The sequence below is a fragment of the Mya arenaria genome, chromosome 11 (assembly GCF_026914265.1).
Source record: "Mya arenaria isolate MELC-2E11 chromosome 11, ASM2691426v1".
Lineage (NCBI taxonomy): Eukaryota > Metazoa > Mollusca > Bivalvia > Myida > Myidae > Mya > Mya arenaria.
The window spans coordinates 11,017,058-11,028,192 of NC_069132.1; positions in this window are offsets into that span (position 1 = coordinate 11,017,058).

An 11,135-nucleotide genomic window follows, 5' to 3' on the forward strand; every position below is an offset into this window, starting at 1 on the left:
GCAACTATTTGATGTATTGCATAGAGACTTTATACCATTTTATTCAACGACCCAACTAAATTGAATAACCAAGTTAGATAACTGTATTTTGCAAATAATGGCCCTTTATTATTAGACTTAGAAATTCCCGTTAAAATTTTGCATGGAACCACATTTTTGTTAATATCTCGGCACACCATGTATTGCATTGAAATCTAATCTAACAGTGGTCCATGCATGTTTCGCCTAAACGTTTCAATCCTTACATTGAAAAGCGGAGAAACAGTCGAGCGTGCTGTCCCTGTGACAGCTCTTGTTTGTTATATTATAATTAGTTTAATAGTTAGACACTGAAATAAATGAAACGAACATGTATGCTTGGAGCAGTTTTAGCTCAGTGCTCAAAGTGAGCTATTCGGATCTGTTTTTGTCGGGCGTCAATTTTTCAACAATTGCTTGAAAGACATCTTCTTTGCAACAATTAGGTCAAATTCAATCAAACTAAACAACACGAATCTTCCTAGGGTGACCTACAAAAATACAAGGCTTCGATTTTCGACGTCCCTTGATATTTTGTGCCCTGCAAAAAACAAAACGTCGATTAAATACAAGACATCGATTTTCGACGTCCCTTGATATTTTGTATGTATGTGTCTTCCAATCTTTCTCAAAGTATGCCCCTGGGGTCAAAACTGGCCCCAACCCGGTTGTTATAAGTATCCCATAGACTTAAATAAATAAAACTTTGAATATCTTCTTTTCTGCAGTTGCAAGGCCCAGGCTCTTCATATTTTGTATGTAGTATCATATAAAAGTCCTCTATAATCTTATTTAAATTGTGCCCCTGTGGTCAAAGCTGGCCACACCATGTGTGTCACAAGTTTCTTATAGACTTGTTTAAAAAACTTCGAATATCTTCTTGTCTGCAACATCCCTGCCCAGACTCTTGATATTTTTCTATCTAGTATCATGTAACCGGTAGTGTCCTCTATTAAAATTGTTCAAATTGTGCCCCTTGGTTCAAAATTAGCCATGTCCAGGGGTCACAAGTTTCCTATAGACTTGCAGGAGAAAAAGTTTGAAAATCTTTTTGTTTCAAACCTCGAGTCTCAGTCCTTTGATATTTTGTAATGTAGCATGATTGATGGCCTTCCACCAAATTTGTTCCAAAATATGATCCTGGGGTCAAAGCTGGCCCCACCCCTTTTGACATACTTTTAAGCTCGACTATTCGAAGAATAAGGAGGGCTATACTACTCGCCCCAGCGTCGTCGTCTGGTTAAAGTTTTAGGGCAAGTTCAGGGCCATCACATGATGAGGTTAGATAACTCCATATTATCCTTTATACAAATTATGGCCTCTGATTGGGTATGGAACTTAGGTTCAAGTTTTAGGGCAGGTTGGGATATTATTGATAACTTCTACAATTGTTTAATTGACTTAATACTTCACACAGTTGTTCAGGAGCATCACACAATGAGGTTACATAAATACATATTATCCTTAATACAAGTTATGGCCCCTGATTGACTTCGGTTAAAGTTTTAGGGCAGGTTAAACACTAGAATCACCATGGGGGGGGGGGGGGGGGGGGACGTTAGCAATTCCATGTCCAGGCCATAACTGGGTTACTACTAAAGCAATTTTCAAATAACTTTATACAAATCATCTCTACATTAAAAGGATTTGTCAAGCATGCTTTCCAGGTCCGTACCTCAAAGGCTAATTTCACTGGGGGGCGTTAGCAATTCAGTTAGCAATTCCGTGTCCAGGCCACAACTTTGTGTTACTACTAATAAAGGAATTTTTAGAAAACGTGTCCTAGCCACAACTTTGTAACCAATAAAGAAATTTTTAGATAACTTTATACAAATTATTGCTACATTAAAAGGATGTGTTGTGAGCATTTTCCAAGTCCTGCTACTTTTAAACTTGTATTCTCAGCTAAATGTTTATTAAAGACCTCAAGCCGAATCTTCTTCGGGCGTATAATGCTCCGTTTCGCAGTGCTCTTGTTATATTCTTAACCACATTTTTGAATGACTTGCGTCATTGTTTGGGCAGGCTGGTGGGGCAGCATCAGTCACCTTATGTATCGAATAATTTTAGCTAGGTTTGACATAAAGATACCAAACTTGGTATACAGGAAGAGTTTATGGAGACCTTTTATGGGAATGTGTTTGAGGCCCCTACGATCAAGGTCAAGGTTACTATAGAAAAAGGGTTGGTATTGAATAACTTCAGTAAGGGTCTACATATTGTGACCAAACTTGGTATATAGGAAGAGTTTATAGAGACCATTCCTGAGATTGGGTTTGGGCCCCGAAAGCTATGGTCTAGGTCAAGGTCACTGTTGCTAAAAAAAGAAATATGGTTAGTACTGAGTAACTCAAGTAAAGGTTGACATAGTGTGACCAAAACTTGGTATATAGGACAAGTTTATGCAGAGCTTTCATGGATTGCCTTTTGACCCCCTAGCAGGGGCGTAGCTAGGCCGTTTTGAAGTATACGCACAATTGCGGTTTAAACCCCCTGGAGCTCTCGGTTTTGTCATAGGTCAGAATGATACTGTATAGCAAAACAAATTTACAGTACAGGATCATCAGCATTTAATCAACGAATATTCAATGCTATGTCTAAAACGGCTTTGTCTGGGGGCCCAACGTGTTTTGTGTTTTCCGAATATTAAGTGAGGGAAATGTGTGATGCGGAATGAAATGGCGGTGTTCGAAGGGATTTTGGTGTTTTGGGAGGATATTTTCACGTGGTAAGAACAGTATACAAGTGTATCTGGTTATTTTGCATAACAAATACGCGGTACGTTCTTATTGGGTAACAATTTTTTTATAAATATTAACATGTCTTACATCTCGTGTCTTCGTTAGACTTTTATTAATGCACGCCTATTCTTATTCTGCATCACACAAAAATGCATAAAACTTCCTTGCCCAACATGAAAGGTGTTTAAACATACACAAATCGGCCGTATAGTGCCCATTTTAGTGCACTAGCCGTCGAAAAGAAAAATTACTCCAAAAAATCAATGCAAAATAGCTAAAATAGGTAAAAGAATGGCATACTTTGACTAAAAACAAAGTTTCAAGTCCCGCAATTTTCTATTCTCACTTTGTAAACAAGCAATCGTTCAGGTTATACATTAAATCACTTTTTTGTTAATGCCTCTAGAAACATAGAATAAAAAACTGAGGGAAGCTTACACGTGTGGCCTCCGGGTAGGTGTTTTTATATTGCTAGATAATTTATATAACACACTTACCAGGTGAAAATATCCTCCCAAAACACCAAAATCCCTTCTAACACCACCATTTCATTCCGCATCACACATTTTCCTCACTTAAAATTCGGAAAACACAAAAACCCCTGTATCTTAAACTGTGCTTTATCGTCCTCTAATATCAATTGCTACGGGGCACTACACATTTAATTATGCTTCACAAATAACCTAAATAACCCCCCCCCCCCCCCCCCCTTACCCTTCAGTTTTTATTGCATTTTTGGCCCCAAATATTTTCTTACTTGTGCGACGAATTGTACGCACGGGCGTATTGCGCGTAACGGCAGCTACGCCACTGCCTAGGGTCAAGGTCACTGTTACTAAAAATAGATTACTGTTTCAGTTATGATTGACATACTGTGACCAAACATGATATGTAGGAAGAGTTTATGGAGGATTTTCATGGGATTGTGTTTGGGGCCCTTAGGATCAAGGTCACTGTTACAAAAAATAGAAGAAAGCATTTGAAACTGAATCTCTTATACCAATCATTAATCAAAGCGCCAGGCGCTGAAAGACTATCTGCGGGCAAATATGTGAGAGTTGCAAATTTTATTTGAACTATGGGAATGGGTGAAGGGCACATAGATAAAAGTGAAAAATGTGCCGAGGGCCAAGAGCGCCTGTGCACACACTGGGCGAGGAAACAAACACATTTATATCTATTTTATGGCGTCTTGCCACTTGCCAAGTCACTTTAATCGTCGTAATCCCCCATCCCCATGTAATTAATGTTACAATGTATGCCCCTATCAATCGTTTCTAAAGGTTTTACGTTGCTTTGATTAGATATCATACGATAAGAAAATACAATACATCATATATATCATTTCCTTTTATGAACATACACGTTTTGTTTAAGGAAAATCTTCTTTTTTTACAAACAACTTCAGCAATAATTCCATTAAAAATGCACAGCTTATCACTTCAGTCGACGTATCCCCATGTATTTATAAAGTTACAATGCATGCCCCTTTCGATCGCTTCTCAAGGTTTTTCGGTGCTTTGATTAGATATCATACGTTAGGCAAGTTTTATGAACATACACGTTTAATTGTTTAAGGAAAATGATTTTTTTTACGAGCAACGTTAGCAATAATTCCTATCAAAATGCAGAGCTTATCAGATGGTCGTTTTCCCGGGGTGAGGACAAACATGTGGTCAGTTAATGTATGTAGAAACTATTTTTAGAATATCGGTCAGTTAATGTAGTTGAAACTATTTTTCGATTATCGGAAATTGCCTGTTCTAAGAATGGGAATATGATTGTGCTTTTTCAAGTTTTATTGATAAATAAATGTTTTATGTAAGTATCTGTGTAGAAATAATACTAGTGCTGTTATGAATGCTTCGCACTCTTTGGATGTTTTACAGGTTAAATCCGAACTACTTTGCTTCATCAAACGTATGCATAACTCACTGTCGTATCAGGGCATGTGTGTTAGAATAAATTGAAAGCTGGTGTCCAAAACTATGCCAAGAATACACCGGAACGAAGCTTTTACGCAAAAAAAAGAAAGAGAAAGCATCTTAATAGAAAAGTATACGCCTAAAATCATTGAATGAATAGTATTTTGTTATTGTATAGCAGGCAAATCATAGTATTTGAAGCATTAGCAACGCGAAACCTGAGATACAACTATTTTGGCTTTCAGACAATCATTTTTGTTTCTTATCTCATACAAGTAATATAAAAGATACACCATTATAAATATGCGTGCTTCAGGGTCAAACCAGGTTATAATTACAAACCATGCAGGCGATGGGACACTTGCGGTCGGTAATACTTTCTAGAACATCTTGGGCTAAACTCAGAGTGAATATCAGTATATGTTACCTTCCTACCAGAGCCTCCATTATTTTGACCCACATTAATCTGATAAATATAACGATCTAAAAATAGTTATATTCTGCTGAAAATAAAACGCTGGGATACAGAAATACAGCGCGGAAATAGCCGAATAAGCAAGAACTCGTACTCGGACCGCAAAACAACTAATCTATTTTTATGATTTCGTCGTCATTCTGCTTAAGGTATGACGTCACCATTGCGTCAAATTTACTTCCGTTGTGTGGAAAATTCTCAATAAAAAAAATAATGTTTTTATGATTGATAGACATGTTTTCACATGCTCAATACACTGTTATTCAAAAATCATTATTCCTGAAACTTTTATTCCTTGAGTATCTTTTATTGCTTGATTTATCATTTAGAATAGAGTTTTAAGCATAAACTGCTGCCCTATAGTTAAAATGTCATTTTGGAAGAACTGTCATGGCGGACTGTGCAATTTTTAGAGTTTGTTTTTCAAGTGGAGAGATTTTTCTTAGGAATAACTTGATCCCCCCCCCCCTTTTTATTGGCTTAAAAGGTAATTTAAAGCTTGTACTTTAAGAATATATATGTTTATCATAGTCTGCATTCGCTCGAAATGCCTTTAAATGTTGTCTAAAAATTATCATTTCACATTGAATTATAGAGGAAATGACAATGGTGGTGTGTAATCTAAAAGGGACCAAACTGCTTTGTTTAAAAAAGTGTAGTTTTAAGCAAGAAATGTATTGCATTTCACTATTTCTGGCAAATTTTCACAATTAAATGCATTTCTCTTGTCCGGTTGATAAAAATATGCTATTTCCAGGTTTTCACAACTTTCGCCTATTTTTTTTTTTTTAAATTGAGTCGTCTGCAATCTTACGAGCACTGAAAATTTCCAAATTTGGTGAAAATTTCACTGCGAGAACTTGAAATGTGTGCAAAGATGTGTAGAACGGCCCCATTTGATGCTTAGAATGCCAAAACGCCTTAGAAAATACAGACGCTCAGGCACTTGGGTGACAGGCAGTGAAACTGGAAAACCTGACACAGACTATCAGATTGAGCTAGTTTTGGGTGTTTTTATGTATGACGGACTAATCGAAAGTGTTTTTCATAAAAAAGCACGGGTTTAGTAAAAAATAGAGCGCATTGAGACAAAAAAATGGGTTAAAACGACATGAAAAGAAGTAGTTCTTTGGATTTTGCGGTCTTAAGACTACCTGTGCGCATGCGCAGATAGTCTAAAAACCTGGTTTTGTCACATCGTGATTCTTGTTCACTTTTTAATTTGATTGTTTTATTGCTTTTGACAGGCACATATTACATCTTTATTGTATTCACTTATAAGAGCGGCATAGTCAAGCGCGCTGTTTTACGACAGCTCTTGGAAAGTTTTGAAGCTTCAGCAGTGAATTCAGGCCTTGTGTAAAGACTTGAAAACCAATATAAAAAATTGTGCTTGAATGACTTTAATGCTAACATTTCACCGACTTTCTTATTTTTGAAGCTACTGTTATAAAATTTGTAACATGTGTACAGTTTTTGCAAACAAATATCAATTTTAACATTGGCAGCTGAACTTTTGATATACTTTTTTATATTTGAAACTACCGCTTTGAAATTTCGACGATGTGTACAGTTTTGAAATCAAATATAAAATATATCCCTCTCCCCCCATAGTTTATATTTTAATTCAGAAAGTAAAATAGTAATAAAAAACACCCTAAATGCCCCTTATCCCCGTGCCAACATTTTAAACAAAATAGATTTCGGTTCTGAAGGACAAAAGCGTCACGTTTGGTGTAGGTAATGTGATTGTTTGGCAACGTCTTTAAAAAAAATTACTTCTTTCCAACCAGTCATACATGGGGAATAAACAACAGTATAATGATACTCAAAACACTCAGTTCACACCTAGAGGTATTAGATACAGAGGACCTAGGGGACCCTTAGATTGAAGTTTCATAGCAGGCGGAAGAAAACCGAGGTCACGGTAGAGGTGACATGAGTTATATGTCTACAAGACCTATTGCAGTAAATACATTTAGACCAAATACGCAGTGTTACAAGTGCTTTGCTCAAGGACATTTTGCAGTAAACTGTCCTTTAAACAAGTAAGTGCTCATGTTAAGGGTCAGAATTTGAGCACCTCTGCAAATGTTGACCCAATACCTATGTGAAAAAAAACTACAGAAACAAGCTCAGTAGCAAAATGTTTAAACATAAACCCGGTTTAATTGCACTGGGTAAACGCCACAGACAACAGAACACAAAAACAAAAAATCACAAACAAGAAACATGGAAGAACAACCCAAAACTCCACAAACAGCACAGTGCATATATATACACTATTTAAAAAAAACTAGGTATGTTAATCAAGGACTTGTAGGGGAAACAAATGCAGATAATATAACACTGGAAGGTATTGAAAGGTAGTGCACTCTGTTACACTGGTTCATGTGTCTCAACCTGTGCTAAAGAGAATTTTCCTTCAATTGAACTTTAACAATTGAAGTTAATTGAAAGTGCAGAATGATGGACGTAAGTTGCCTTACTCTGGTTTTACCCAATGTTCTATATTGACACCCGGAATACCAAAGTGCACTGGTAAATATTGTCTGTAGAACTAGGAAATCGAAATTGCACCTGCTGTAGTCCAGTTTGAACAAGACAAGAACAACCAGTTTACAGTTACATTGTCAAATTTAACGGGTAATACTATCAATAATGAAGAAAACAATTTTAATTTGTTTAACCTTATTTACATTGGAAAAGATTTAACTTCAAAACAGGAAACAGAAAAGAAATTTTGAAACAGCATAAACATGTATTTTCTAATCATGAAAATGATATTGGCCATTACCATACACTTGCACGTAGTATTGATTTGATTGACCCCACAACATTTAAACAAAGACGTAAAATTCCACCAGCGATGATTGAAGAAGTCAGAAATAATCTAGAACAATTATTAATCGGAGGTATCATCAGAAAATCAAAGTCACCATTGACATTGAATTTCGTTCTTGTTCGGAAAAAGACTGGAAAACTGAGTATGTGCGTGGACTATAGAATGCTCAACAACAAGACAATAAAATATGCTTATGCTTTACCAGGGGTTGAAGAAATATTCGACTGCTTGCATGGTTCAAAGTATTTGTTTTTTTTTCAAGTATTGATATATAAGTGGCTATCATCAAATCGAAATTCAAAAGCTTCTTAGAGAAAGAACAACATTTACTGTCTTGGTTTAACAAATGCACCTGAGAGCTATCAGCGAATTATGGAAGAATTCTTAGTAGATTTAAACCTAAAAAGTTGTATAATATATCTAGAGCTCCCATCATCTTCAGCAAGACCTACAAAGAACACTTTGAAAATTTTGAACAGTATGTGGATCAAATCTGTTAGCAGAAATTAAAGTGTTTCATCATGCAGTAATAAGTAACATTTTAGGGTATATTGTTGGAGAAGGTGAGATTAAAACAGATCCGATTTTTTAAGAAAAGATAAAGAACTATCTACCACCTTCAAATGCAGATGAACTTAAGTTTGTTTTGGCCTTTGTTGGTTATTATAGAAAAGTTGTCAGAGATTTAGCAACCATCACAAGACCATTAGCAGATTTAGGACCACCAAATTCACCAAAGATGAAAGGCCCAAAACTGAAGTATGAATGGAAATTTGAGAAATTCCACTAAGAGACTTTTGAACAGTTAAAAGTCATCTTGACCAGTCCACTGATTTTGACTAATCCACATTTTACCATACTATTTGAGGTATATATCAAAAGCAAGATGGAAAGAAGAGAGTCATCGCTTATGCCAGTAGGAGTCTAACAAATGTGAAAACAATTACAATGCATTTCGTCTAGAAATTCTATCATAGAAGTGGGCAATAACTGAAAAATTCTCTGATCTCCTGAAAGGAAACAAATCCTTTGCATATACAGACAATTATCCCATCACCTACATTTTGACAACAGCTAAACTAGGAGCTACAGGCCAGCGTTGGGTTTGCCGCTCTTAGTGATTTTGATTTAGTTTATTGCCCAAGACGTAATCGCTAACTTCATGTCAAGATACAAAGTTTGAAAGAGTAGATAATGACTCTGTTAAAGCAATATATGCCATTCTTTGATAAATGTCCTGCTAGTTGCGTCAATAAACAAAAATGAATGCTTTTTGAATTATGGAACAGCTATGACTCAAGTTGAAATGACACAAATTATAAAATGTCATAGAGAGGACCGACCATTTTATTGTAGATTTGTATATGGCGGTAGGCAATGCTACCAAAAACAGGTTGTTTTTTTCAAGTAACACGGACTTTATCAGGCAATTTCTCTTCATTACAATCAATTGCATATGAAAGAGGGATTTTGTATAGAAAATCAAATGACCATGGAGAACCATTAGACCATCTTATACTTTCATATGCATTCAAATCACACGTTCTGAAAGGTATCCGCAATGACGTCGGCTATCCGGGGAACGAGAGAAGTGTATGTTTGGCTAGAGAACAATTTTATTGGCCAAGTTACACATTTGATATAGAAAGATGGGTTAAAAGATGTGATCGCTGCCTAGGAAGGAAATCATCTACACATATCAAGGCACCATTGGTGATCATCAATTCATACTATCCATTTATTAGAGCGCGCTGCCATAAATTACCTGACAGTTGATCCGGGTAAAGGAAATAAAGGAAACATCTTGAATATTCAAAATTTACAACGTACTCAGTAACGGTTGCCACACAAGATCAAACAGCAAAAACCACAGCAGATGTAATACTTCAAATTTTTATCTTGCATTAAGGAATATAATTTTAGTTACATTCGGATCAAGGCCAGAAATTTGATTTAGATTTAATGAAAGAACTGTGTAAAATGTTGTGTATTGTAAAGACCAGATCTACCATTAATCACGGTCAAGAAAATGGTCAGAATGAAAGGTACAATAGAACTTTGTTCAATATGCTTGGAACGCTTGAACATGATAAAAAAAATAAGACTGAAAAAAGCATTTACCATCATAAGTCTATGCGTATAGTTGTCCACCCTTTGAGCTAATATTTGGCCGAAAAGCAAAAATACCTGTAGATTCTTGGTTTGATACGTACCAGGATAATGAAAGAATGTCTGTTGATTATGTTACAGAGTGGCAAGAGATAATTAAATACTCAAGAAACATAGCAAACTCATTCCTGGAGAAAGAAAAGACAAAACAGAAGGTCCTATTTGACAAACGAGCAAAGGCCTCAGTGATACATATTGATTCATAATGATGCAGTCCTGTTGAAAATATTTGATTTCAAGAAATTTGAAGAACAAAGATATAGAGTGGTGGAACAGCCAAATGCAGAATTACTGGTTTATATAGTTAGATCAGAAGATGGTTTATGTTTAAACTTTTGGCTACTGAGTTTGTTTCTGTAGTTTTTCACGTAAGTTTTGACCAAAATCTTCACAAGAATCACTTATTTCAAATAGAAATTATAGATGAAAGTGACGCTACAAAAAAGTTAATAATGTTTTGAAGGCAAAGCCATGGCAAGACCCCCAAAATCTAAACATATGAAGAAGGGAAGAATTAAAAGCACCAGAAAAGGAGAAAGACATAGAAGAAACTGCATATGAAGAATCAGAATCATCTGAAGATGAATATTTTATTATGAATATGTTATCACATATTTATATGCGAAAAGTTCGGCTGGTCATGAAAATATACCATATTTACTGTAGCAGATGTTGAAGAAGATAATGGGAACGTTGATAAAACAGATGAGGATCTAGCAAATGTATCTGCAGGAGTACAGACGTAATGTTGAGCAAGGAGATCATCCACCAGATCCACCACCATACCGGTTACAGCAGAGTTGAGAAAATAACTGTCTGGTATGATTCCGATCATATTGGAAAGTTGAGAGTATCAGGAGTAAATCAGATGACAGATCTCATTAAACTCATACTGATCAAGCGGCTGTTGACTACCACTTTTGATTCAAAGGGTAAGATACAATACTGCAAAGTGATTTTTA